The sequence below is a fragment of the Sceloporus undulatus genome, chromosome 2 (genome assembly GCF_019175285.1).
Source record: "Sceloporus undulatus isolate JIND9_A2432 ecotype Alabama chromosome 2, SceUnd_v1.1, whole genome shotgun sequence".
Classification (NCBI taxonomy): domain Eukaryota; kingdom Metazoa; phylum Chordata; class Lepidosauria; order Squamata; family Phrynosomatidae; genus Sceloporus; species Sceloporus undulatus.
Window position 1 is genome coordinate 192976130 of NC_056523.1, and position 13209 is coordinate 192989338.

The 13209-nt window shown below is 43.8% G+C and overlaps 1 pseudogene; it reads left to right on the forward strand.

The window, feature by feature from the left end:
- LOC121920511 overlaps positions 1 to 13209 on the forward strand; it is a 53502-nt pseudogene that overhangs the window by 17923 nt on the left and 22370 nt on the right.

The window sequence follows — 13209 nt, forward strand, 5'->3', positions numbered from 1 at the left end:
GTCTCCAGGATTCACAGGTTCCAGTCTTGACACAGTGATGGATTCAGGGTGGGAGATGAGACCCAGAGGGATACCCTTATTCTTACCATCTGGGATCAAACAGCTTGCCGTGTTTTAAAATTGCTGTCATTATATGCCTTGTTTCTTTATTTATGAAGACCCTAAGCTATCATGGCGAGTGTACCATGGCAATCTCTTGGCAAGGTTTGTTGAGGGGTGGGTTTGCCTTCACCTCTTTCTGTGGATGAGAGAGTATGATTTGCCCAAGGTCATTCAGTGATTTTCCATGGCTGAACGGGGATTTGAACCCAAGTCTCGAGAATCTTAGTCCAACACTCAACCCACTATGCCATGCTTATCTCCTAAATACATCCACATAGCTAGGGTGGTCACTCAAATGAAAAGCCATATGTGTGTGTGCAAAGGTGTGCATGCATGCAGTGTTTGTAGGCAGCAACTTGTCATTCAACAGTGACAAATGTTGCTCCTGTGTATTTATTTCCCACACATCCCAATGTACAGGAACAAGTTATTTCTTCTGCATCTAATTATTCCACACTTATATACATATCACCGTCATACAATCATATACTTCTTGTCCAGTATTGATACATATAACTGAACAGATTGCATTTCTTCTCTTTCTTCTTCACACCTCCATCTTCCTTTCTGTTCTCACTCATCTCTTTTCTGATCATGTTTAGGCTCCTAGTACATTGGGTCAGGGGATGTTTTGTTGTTATTGTTTTGTTGTTGTGCCACATCCCTTGCATTTAATCTGTTTCACTTCTTCTTAATCAGCCAGAATGCATTGCCATAAACTCCTGGTCTTTTTGCTCCGCTTGTGGAAACTTCACCTCTCCATCATATCTGATTTTCTTTAATTCAGCTCTATCTATCTCTTCTTACATTTTACAGTGGAGGTCAAGCCACCTGCATGTTCCCTAGGGATGTCTAGAATTTGGCAGCACACCAAGAATCTAGACATCCCCATTTTAAGATTAGGGCTGAGAAAATGGAATATGTCCAGAAGAGGGATGACAAAGATAGTCAGGTGCTGGAGACCAAGGGCCTTTTCACTCTGTGCAATTCTAGTGTTACAATTACACTTTAAACACCATCCTGGGGTTTGTAGTTCGATGAGGTATGAGAACTCTCTGGCTGAGAATTCTAAGTACTCCTTTCTAAACTATAAATCCGTTTAACTTGGTTAGCATGGCGGACTGGTTTGAGTGTTGGATTACGACTCCAGAGATGAAGGTTTGATCCCCAGCTTGGCCATGAAACCTACTGGGTGACCTCGGGCAAGTCACACTCTCTCAGCCTCTAAGGATGGCAATGGCAAACCATTTGAAGAAATTTGCCAAGAAAATCCCATGATAGGTTCGCCTTAGGGTTGCCTTAAGTTGGAAACAACTTGAAGGCACACAATGAGAACAACAACTATGGCAAATAAAGTGAAATCATAGTGCTATATGTAAACTGCTTTTTAGCATTTAAATTTTTTTAAATGTGTTTGAAAAATGTTTTTATATTTGTATTGTTTTAATTGGTTTTTATTTGTTCATTGCCTGAGGAGTCTTTTGTGGGCTGGGTGGTGAAACAGAAATGCTTTAAATAAAAAATAAACCATGGCTGATAAGTGGAATCATAGCACTATAACTGTAGTGTTTGTGAGTGAAACCCCAGACTCCTGACCATCCTTTGCTCTGTCACCTCTCTCTCTCAATCTCTCTTTCTTTCCGGACTTTACCGTATCATAAAAGAAAGGTGAAATGGGTCAGGGCAGAGAAATGACATTACCACATGAGAAAATAAAGGTGAAATGGGTCAGGACAGTAGTGCCTTCTCCATGCCACTCTGCATGCCAGAGAAAATGGTCGTCAAAGCATGCCTTCTGCCAAATAGATTTTTCCCATTCAGCAAAAGGCATGCTTTGACTACCATCTCCCCTAGAGAAGAGAAAAGAAGTGCTATGTGTGAATTAGACTGCAGGCCACCGATTGCCTGCAGAAGTCCAGTTGGCTATGGGCTCCAAGAATCCCTCCATGCCCAGAAAACCCCAACTCACCCATCTGCCTGGTTTTTGAAATGTTAGTTGTCTGGTTTTAGAGGTGGAAGAAAAGGAATAAAAGGAATGGTGGAGGCACTGCGAAAAGATGGAAGGGTTACAAGGAAAAAACTGTACTGATAGCTGTAAATTTCTGCAAAATGAAACAGTGCAATTCCATATAGGTTTCCTCTGGACGTGACCCCAGGACGGCAGCCTCAGTGAGATGAAGGCCTATGTTTTCTAAGGGTGCATCTACACTCTAGAAATAATGGAGTTTGACACCACTTTAATTGTTGTAGGTTTATCCTATGGAATCCTGGGATTTCTGGTTTTGCAAGGTCTTTGGCCTTCTCTGTCAAAGAGTGCTAGTGTTTCACAAAATTATAAACCCTGGGATCATGGGAGTTAAAGTGGTGTCAAACTGTGTTATTTCTACAGTGTAGATGCATCCTTAGTTATTGTATGGCCACAATTGTGCTTCTAACGTGGAATCTCCCTTTTTGTTAATTGCTTTCAAGACAGTGTTGACTTATGATGACCTTATGAATGAAATACCTCCAAGAATTCCTGTCATCCACAGTGCTGCAAACTCAGGGTCATGGCCACATTAATTGAGTCTGTCCTTCTGTAATGCTATCTATCTCTTTTCCTACTGCCTTCATTTTTACTGAGCATTATTATCTTTTCTAAAGAGCCATCTTGTCTCATTATAAGCTCAAAATACAATAGCCCCAGTTGGGTCATTTTGGCTTCTAGGGGGAGTTCTGGCTTGATCTGAGAGAGACGAGACCCTTGAGAGAATTATTCTACACAGTATCTTCTTGACATGTTAGCCTGAGATCTCTGAAGGAGAGAAAGAGATCTGTATTGGAATTTTCAAGGATTACAGTTCAAGATGTTCCATTCTCTCCATGGTTTAGTCCTTCTGGGGCTAGTTTATATGTTAATTGTATTGTTGCAGATTTTCGTATATTCACATTGGTGGTTGTCTTCACTTTTCTGTGCAAATTTACATCTATTCGCAACTGTTCACTTTTCCTCTGCCGAAAATGTGCAGTTGTCCGAATCCATGCAAGCAGATGGACAGCCACACATGTGATGATGCACATACCTGTAGATTTCCATGGATGCTCCCATAAAAACTATGTAGCCTTTTTCTGTGGAGTTTAAGCTTATCACTCAGGATTTTAAACTGGTTCCAGCCTCCTGGGCTGGAGCTGAGACACAGGATAGAGAGGAGGATTATTGCTCACTAAATTGCTGTGGAACCGCTGGCTGCCATCAGCCCGGGCCCCAGCCGCGCTCCACCAGCTCCTTTTAGAAAGCTTTCCAACTTCTAAAAAGTGCTGGCGGAGCATGGCTTGGATCCAGCTGAGACCTGAGCTGATGGCCGGCGGTTCAGCAGCGATTTAGTGAGTGATAATCTCCAACTCCATCCTGTATCCTGGCTCCAGCCGGTTTAAAATCTTGAACGATAAGCTCCTAAGTTTTTTGGGAGCACCCTGAAAAAGGCCCCAAATCCTGTGAACTAAACGTGGCTGGAGCTGGATCCACACTACAGAAATAAACCAGGCTGATACTGCTTTAATTGCCATGGCTTAGTGCTATTAGTTCTGAGAATTGTAGTTTTGTAAGTCACTTAACCTTCTCTGTCAAAGAGAAGGCTGTACCAGCACAAACTACAAATCCCAGAATTCCATAGCATTGAGCCATGGCAGTTAAAGCAGTGTCAAACTGGATTATTTTTGCAGTATGGTTGCAGGCCAGATCACATTCTATTTGACTGGAATGAAGAACATTTTTATTGTGTAGGCCTGGGCTGCGCAACCCTTGTTTACCATCTTTCTGGCAAAAATGCTTGTGGATACATTATTTCAGGAGCTGAGCAGCACGTGTTTGATGTGACTGTTTGGCCGGAAAACCCTGTGGTGGAGCATGGAGGGTCTCTCTGGCTGAATTGCAGCACCAGCTGCCGGGAGGCAGATGCCAAGGGAGCCTTGGAGACGTCGCTGATCAAGGAGAGGAAAGACAATGGGACCGGCTGGGCAGCTTTCCAGCTTGTGAACATCACGGAGTGGGCGTCTGCCACCGAGTGCTCCTTCAGCTGTTACGGAGAGCAGAAATCTGCGCATGCAAACATCCTAGTGTATCGTAAGTGGCTACAAAGCAAAGATTTGACACTTATTTGTCACACTTGTTTCTCTCCAAGTAGCTAAGGACACCCTACTCCCTATACAATATCCACCTAGATCAGCGTGGCCAGAAGGAACAACATCAAGAGGAAGGGAAAGTAGAGTTTGTGGATCACATATGACTCCCCCTGGCCCCTCCCCATGTCCTTTTGTGTGACTTTCCAAGACTCATATCTCCCAAAGTCTATCAAACGATATCAGTCTTTTTTTTTAATGGAGCAATTAAAAAAAAACCTTTGACTATGTTGCGCACACACACACCAAAATGGCCCAAATCAGCTGAAAATTCAGGCAGTACAAGCAGCAAGTAGATTTCTAGGTTGCATGTTTTTGCTGTATTTCAGCTGAAATGTGATGGTGCAGACTCCATAAGTATGGTCAGGCACTGACTACCACCCCTACTGCATTTGCCTGCCCCAAATTCCATGAAGTGGATCAGACTGAGATATTTCCCCCCCTAAGTGACACAGACCATCCTAAAATCCCGCATAGCAGCACTGGAAAGGCCATGTAAATTATGTTCATAGAGAAAGTTTAACAGGGCACAGTGGTTATGTGTGCTGCAGCATCACAGCAAAGCATCCTGGGGTGTGTGCCTCAAATTGCAGGCAACATCCCAGTACCTTCAGAAGCAACAACTTGGGTTGCTCAGTAATTTGTGCTAATCTTGTACATGAGGTACTTTCAGAAAATTGAGAAACAGGTTTTGATAAGGAGCCTAGCTTTAGAAGTGACATTTGAGATGTATAAAGACATGCTGAAGCCATCCATGATGAAGCAGTGGCTGAATGATGTGTTGGAACCCTTCCGTTTTACAGCTTGATACCATATTCAGTCATAAAAGTAACCAGTGTCTTTGTGATGCTGTAATCTGTCCTCTTAAAAGTAAACGGTATTAGCAAAATACTATATTCTGTCATCTTAAAACTAAATGGTGTCAGCATGATACCATATTCTGTCATCAAAAGTAAATGGTGACAACAAAATACCATATTCAGACATCTTAAAAGTAAATGATGACATCATAATACCATATTGAGTCATCTTAATAGTAAATGGCGTCAGCATGATACCATATTCAGTCATCAAAAGTAACTAATGTCTGTGTGATGCTATATTCGGTCATTTAAAAAATAAATGGTGACATCATAATATCATAAGCAGTTATCTTAAAAGTAAATGATGTCAGCATGATACTGTATTTAGTAAATGGTGACATCATAATACCACATTCTATTACCTTAAAAGTAAATGGTGACAACACAATACAGTAACATAGTCATCTTAAAAATGAAAAAAAGGTGCTGTCAAACTGCATTATTTCTAATTATGTCTATTATTTATATTAGATGCACCCATTAACATGAGTGCAAGAAGACTGTGTGTCTGGGTATGGGTGCTGGCTGGTCTCTTCACAAAATTCTATACGCAATATTCATCATTAAATTTTTATCATGCTTTCAACTGTTTGAGATTTTTATAGTATCATATCTACCATGAACACAAATATTTAGGTAAGGCATTTCAAAGTAATTTTTTGAAAACTAAATATATAAAAGTGGGAGAAGGTTAAACTAAAAATCATCCTGAGATATTCTGGTTTTCTGTGTGCAGAGTTGCACAGCTTCTAAGGGGAGGAAACCCTCAGGCAGAGTTGGCAAAATGAAAGCAGAGGGTGGAGGAGGTTGAGCTGTTCTCTGCTTAGCTCACTGAGACCTTATGCTATTCGTTCAGCTTACATATACCTCAGGCTCTGTCCTTGTACAACCAGCAAGTGAAGCTTGGATCTATTCCCTGGCTTGCCTGGCTATTTGCAGCCACTACTCCTCTTCTCTGATTTGTCAATAAGGTTCCTAGATCTCAATGTCTGGCCCTGAGTTTCAGAGCCTTGACTCTCTCCTAAGTTTTGAGAAAGAGAGGGAAGAGTCACAGGGCAAGAGCACTGTCTTGAAAAGTATGTCTCTCTGTGTGTTACGTTTGGTGTATTTTTTAAAAATGAATGGTATACTTTATATCCTCCAACATTTCACCCATGAAAACTAGGACAGGTTGGCCAAGTAAAATCAGAATGGGGACAGGATTGCAAAAGTTATTATGAGGAAAAACACACAAACTAGAAGGATACAACTCACATTTGACCTTATAGGCCTTTTGTTTTGGGTGCTACTTTTTTAAAGATCCTATTAGAGGACAAAGGGGAGAAACTGGAAAAGAAGAGAAAACTGGGACATTTTAAAAGTAGAGGGAAAAGTGGTATAACAAAGATTTAACTGGGCCTGTCTCCTTGCCAAATCAGGACAGCTGCAGGGTATGACACTCTGTGTAACTGTGGCTGAGGTTTAATTTATCATGCTCAGTGATATCACCATAGGCTCCCCCTTGACATCGCAAGAGGTCATTTCCAGGTCTTACATTTTGAATAATTAAAATTTCACAAAGAACTCACAAAATGCAAAGGACAGAGGGAGAGATCATTGAAAAAAAGATGCAGAAACTTTCAAAAGTATCTAGAGGTGTCAAGACACCTTTTCTTGTTGGGGATGAGATTATATTTATGAAGATTCTTTAGCTCCCTATTTCTTGCCATGTAATTTATATTAGCAGCTAAGACTTTCATATACAGACCCATCTCATTTGCCTATCATATATCTTTCCAGAGCTTCCAGAGCAGGTTGTTTGGGATCCAGTGCCAATGATGGAGGCTGGCAAGATTTATAATTTGACATGCCGGGTTGCTAAAGTTGCCCCGCTTCAGAATCTCACTGTGACCTTGCACAAAGGGAAGGAGAAACTGTACGTGAAAACATTTGAAGATCACACTGCTCCTGAAGCCAGTGAGGTTGTGGTGACCCACTCCATAACTGCTCAGAAGAATGACCACCATGTGGAAGTCAACTGCCATGCAGCTCTGGATCTCAGACCTGAAGGTCCACTTTTTGAAAAGGCTTCCCTCAGCAAGATCTTAGAAGTCTATGGTGAGTTGCAAGCTTGCTATAGTTTTATATATCCTTCAGCTCCACTTGGCTGGAATTCGGTATTGAAATTATAGATTCACAACCTAGAGTTATGGATCTGTAACTGGTCTGTACAAGGTATTCACTAATTTTATATAGTCCCAGTCCAGCTAAACAACAACCTCAAAAGCCATTTATTGGATCAGATGAGGGAAAGCCAGTCGCCTTTCAGTTGCAAGGAGGAGGAGGAAGTCTCCAATCTTCTCATGCCAGTTAGTGGGACTGTAATAATTAGAAGCAAGACTTCTGTTGCATGTTCTTGTAGCCTTACTCCTTGGTGGAAGGGATGAAAACATCCTCCTTCTTAGATCCTAATTGAAAGATAAACACATCTCCTTCACCTGATCTGGCTTCTGGCTCTTAAGGTCAGCTGGAAGCTACTGGAACAGGAGATATTATTTAGTTATGTCTTTGTAAGTAAGTAGATAATGAAGAATTCCAGCCAACAACTTTAATAATCATACATCATCATCATCATTTACTTTTGTGTAGACATGTTTTGAGAGTCAGTGTGGCATAGTGGTTTGAGTGTTGGACCACGACTTTGGAGACCAGGGTTCAATTCCCAGCTTGGCCATGAAACCAGCTGGGTGACCCTAGGCAAGTTACATACTCTCAGCCTCAGGGAAAGACAATGACAAATCTCCTCTGAACAAATCTTGCCACGAAAACCCCATGATAGGTTCACCTTGGTGTCACCATAAGTCAGAAATAACTTGAAGGCACACAACAGCAGCCATGTTGAAGAATTGCACCATAAAATAGGTGAGACAGCAACCTTATACCCGCCAATATTTCAGAGGGTGTATCCACAGTAAAGAAATAAAGCATTTTGACAGCACTTGAATAGCCATGACTCTATGCTACAGAATCTTGGGATTTGTCATTTAGTGAGGCACCAGACCTCTCTTACAGACCAGGCTGAATATCTCGCCAGACTGCATATCACAGGATTCTACAGGAGGGAGCCATGACAGTTAAAGTAGTACCAAATTGCTTTATTTCTGTAGTGTGGAAGAGGTGACAGAAGGCAACCAGGACCCATGTGGCCAAGTAACATCACAGTGTAATCCAGATGGCAAAAGTTATTCATGAAGAAGCAGATACAATCTAGAAGAGGCTGCAGAATTTTGCTTTAGTGAGAGTCTACTGGAAAGGGCAAGAATATGTCTTCTCTCCTCTCTCTACTGCTCTGTTAATTGTGTGCAAACTATTTTTGCACTTTGAACTAAGGGCTCATTCCCACTTACAGTTTAAAGCGCACTGAAGTGATTCCTTACTGCGCTTTGGAAGGCCCGCTCTTTTATTCTCACCTAAGGAACCTCTCTGAGGCAGAGAGAAGGGCTTCTCCAGATTAGGGATCTTAAAACCCTAATGGACTTATGCAGGGAGATATAATATGTAGAGAGATCTTGTAGCACCTTTGAAACCACAGACAGACCAAAATAAAGCTGCTTCGGGTCACCTTGGAGGTATGCTGTTTAAATGACACACACATCTTAAGAGGCCAGAAGCTGTGTCAGAGGTGCACTCTAGGACTATACCGTGGCATTGGCATGGCTTCCGGCCTCTAAAGACGCATTCAGCATTTAAACAGCATACCTCCAAAGTGACTCGAAGCAGCTTTATTTTGGCCTGTTTGTTCAGTCCCTCACTGAAAGAAAGAAGTTGTCAGCATGGACTTTTGTACACTTAAGGGGCTGTGCAGATGGGCGGCTCCATGTTGCCCATTTTTGCCTGGAAGGAGGCCATGGCAACCAGATGCCACAGCCTCCAGAAGGACAAAAAAGAACCCACTTCCCAGTGGGTTCTTTTTGCGTCCCTGAGGAAGCACCATTGGTTTGCTCACACATCATGATGACACCTCTTCTGTGTAGCACCATTTAGGCACTGTGCCCGAGGGACATCATCATGGCGCACCCTGTGTGTATGGGCACACGCCAAGATGGTGCTCGGGTGCATGCTCCACCCTAGTTCAGACCTAGCACACAAAACACTGGTCTGTTCTACCTCTTAAATTTTCTTCCTCAGATGCATTTGGTGGAGATACAGGGAGATACAGTCCCTGATGGAGCCAGACTGATGATGCAAGTAAGTGATTTCCAATCTCAAGAAGATGGATCACTTAAGAAAAACATACTTGTTCTGATCAGAAAAAAAGCACAGCCCCAGCTGACTGGATTTAAGGGCTCATTAATGGCTTGGAGGATCTCTAGCTCCTATTGCTCCTTCCTTTCAACCCCAATGAATCCCAGTTCTGTGCTCAGGAAAAGGCATTCTACGGCCAGTGGTGCATGCAGGAAATATGTAATTGTTATAATCCCATTAGTGGGAGTCTATTAATAACTCTGTGACAAAGAGGCTGCTTGTTCCCTTCAATCTCTTCCCCCTTTCTCTTCTCTCTATGCTCAGTGCTTTAATGACACTCCAATGGCTGGTTGACTCACGCAGGCTTTGTTCTGGTGCCCAGAGACAAGCCGCCCATGACCTTACCTGAGTGTTTGGAAAATACTCCAAATGCATCTTGGCAGGTGGGGAAAAATAACTGCAGGTTTCTTCAAAGAGTTAGAAGCACACGGATGTATGTTTGGAGATAGAGCGGGAAGAAGACAGGCAGGGAGGGAGGGAGGGAGTGATGTTTATTTGTCACCTCCTTCTAGAAAAGTTCAAGGTGATTTCTAGAAATAACCTTGTCGTCTAAATAAAACGCATCAAGCCCTACCAAAATATCAACTGAGAAGAACAAGGCAAGCAGCCATAAGAGCAAAACTGGGAATGAAATGTGCTCAGTTCTAAAAGTGTTGTTTATTTGTCACCTTTTTCCTCAAAAGCTCTAGGCAACTTCCAGAAATAAATGTGCTACATAATTAAGTCGCATCAATTTCTAGCAAAATATGAGCCGAGAAGAACAGGGAAAGCAGCCAGAGGAGCAGAACAGGGGGTGAATGCGCTGTGTTCTATAAGCCCGCTCCACATTTAGATTGGTTTCAGCAGATTGTGAAGGGAGGTGGGGATTCAGAAACAGACATCCCATTGACAGCAAAGTGCGGTGGATGAACAGCACTGCAGGAAGCATTTCAAATTACATCTTCGGTCAATAGTACAAATAGTTCATGTATAGAAGATGGATGGATGGATGGATGGATGGATGGATTATTTGGGAGACAGGTAGGCAGATGAACCAGAGTGGTGTAGTGGTTTGAGCATTGAGACCAGGGTTCAAATTCCATTGGCCATGGAACCCATTGGGTGACATTGGGCAAGTCACACCCTTTTAATCTTAGAGGAAGGCAATGGCAACTCTCCCAAGAAATCTTGCCAAATCAGTCCTGTGATAGGTACTCTTTAGGACTGCTATAAATTGGGATTTACTTGCAGGGACAAATCAGCAAGATAGGCAGGCAGGTGTACATCCCACATTTTCTCCTGTGAGTTCTCTTCCTCTTCACTTTGTGCTTAGAATAATCTTGAAAGTTAGGCCTGTTAGAGCGAGAAAGTAACTCAGTGAGTCATGTGTTGAGTTTTCACAGTCTCCCAGTGAATTTCTTGTCTCAGTGGAAGACTCCCAAGCTAGGGTTGCCATAAGTCAGGACCTCCAAACCGGGACAAATGTAGGACAAATGTGGGACAACATTTTCAAATGTAGGGCACATATTTTAAAATGGAAGACACGCAAAAATTTGATTTTTTAAAAATGTTAATATAAATGCATGTTTCATAGGCATGATCAAAATGGAGGAACATTTTGGCATTATTCCTAGACAGATGGCAGAAATGTTTTCCTTTCTGGCCAAACCACCCCCCCTCCATTCCAAAAACACACAACCAGCACATTTGGGCATTTAACATGGCTTTACTTAACATGGCCTCGCTATTTCAGAGGCTTATTCCCAAAACCAAACCCTTGGGTTAACATTTGCATGGTTTAACATGGCTAGCATGTTGAACAGTCCAGGTGGTTTCACAGTCTTGCCACCAGTGTACTCTCCAGAAGTGTGACTTGGTCAAGGAACTTTGGTTTTCTTCACTGTGCCTGCAGTTGTAAAACTCAGAGCAACTTACATTGGCCATGCCACGAGGCTTGCTGATTCAATATCACCATCGTCATCATCATCATCACTATCCATTGTCCAAGCAAGGCAGCTTGTTAGCATCAAAGCACAAAATGCACTATGGAAGTCACACATCCGGCTTCAGAAACAGTGCGCGCATGTTCAGAAGCTGACTGATATCAATTATCTCATCACTATCATTGTCAAAACAAGCGAATTGTTAGCATTAAGCACAACAAAATACACCAATCTGGATTAGATATCATTCTTGGAAATAAAAGTCCACAGACATTAGCAATGAACCAAAAGCATTCTCTTGTGCCAGCAAACTACCGTCCCACTCACAGTACGCTTAGCATTGAAACCAGAGCAGGCATTCTCTTGGAGGGGAGGACTTAGAGAGAGGGGGGTAAATAAAGGTTAGATAGAAGGGGGTGTTAAATAAGGGGGCTGACCAAGGGGGCTAGATAGACCAGTTATGGCCTTTTCTAGCAGTCAGTCCTGATCTGCTGGAATTTCTCAAAAGTGCCTCTTCCACAGGGTTGCCATCAGCCAGAAATTCTGACATACTCCAGCTCCCAGAATTCATAGCCTTGGTCAGAAACAGATTTAAAGCATTGCCAGCCAAACTGGGTTACTTCTCCAGTGTGGATGCAGCGTGATGGGCTCCTCCTGGGCTCCCTTTTGCCTGTGCCTCCCCCTCAGCCCCCCCCCCATGGCCCCCACAGTCCCTGGCTTCCTCTTGTGGGAATGCAGGCCTGGCCAAGGGTTGGCCACAACAACAACAACAGCAGCAGCAGCAGAGGCAGGAGGGGGGAAAGAGACAAAAGAAAGGAAGGAAAGAAGAAAAGGGAGAAAGAAAAGGAAAAAAAAAAAGATAAAAAGAAGGGAGGAAGAGAGGAAGAAAAAGAGGGTAGAAAAGAGGTTAATAGAGGGGGTTTATGGCCTTTTCTAGCAGTCTTAAGGGAGTTAGAGAAAGGCTGGCTAGAGGCAGGGTTGCCCTAGTCGAAAGGGTTGTGCACACAAACAACAAAAACAACAGAGAAGGAGGGGAGGAGGAGTAAAAGAAGGGAGAAGGAGAAAGAAGAAAGGGAGAAGAAGAAGAATAGGAAAAAAGATAAAAAGACAGAAGAGCGGAGGAGGAAGGAGGAACGGGGAAGAACATAAGAGGAGGTGAGGGGACGAGGAAAGAAAGAGGGGAAGAAAATGAGTAAGAGGAGAGGAAAAGAGGAAGAAAAGGGGAATGAAAACTACGGAGGAAGAAAAAAGAGGAAGCACTGGGGAAAAAGAAGCAAAATAGAGACGAGGGAAACCGGACCCTTCAGGAGGAAAAAAGAGGGACGCAGCTTGCCTGCAAAGCCTCTCCAGCCAGCCTGGGCACCCGCGCGAGGTCTCGAAAGAGAGGACACTCCTCCCTCAGCTTGGCTGGCCAATTGGGAGACTGAGCTGGGGCAGGCCCTGCAGCAGGAGCCGGCTGTCGGCATTGGCCACAGCCTGTAACAGGAAATCCTGCAGCCCAAAGAGGGCACAATGAGAAGCGCAGCAGGGGCCCGGCGGCGCTGTTGAAGGCCATGCTGCGCGCCTCCGCACCTCCGCACGCAAACGGGCCAGGTCGGCGGGCAGGCGGGCACGCCAACGGGCCGCGCGGTGGGTGGTGTGTGCACGTCGCTTGGGCTGCACTGTGGGTGGGTGGTGTGTGCACCGCGTGAGGGCTCCGCTGGGGGTGTGGTGTGTGCACGCTGTGAGGGCTGCGTTGGCAGCCGCGGCAGCAGTCATGCAGTAGCGACAGCTGCAGAGGCTGGTGGTTGCCTGCTGCCAGCCGTGGCAACAACAGCCAAGTCCGGGGCAAGGCCAAAAGCGGGACGGGACGTTCCAACCCAAAAAGCGGGAAAGTCCCG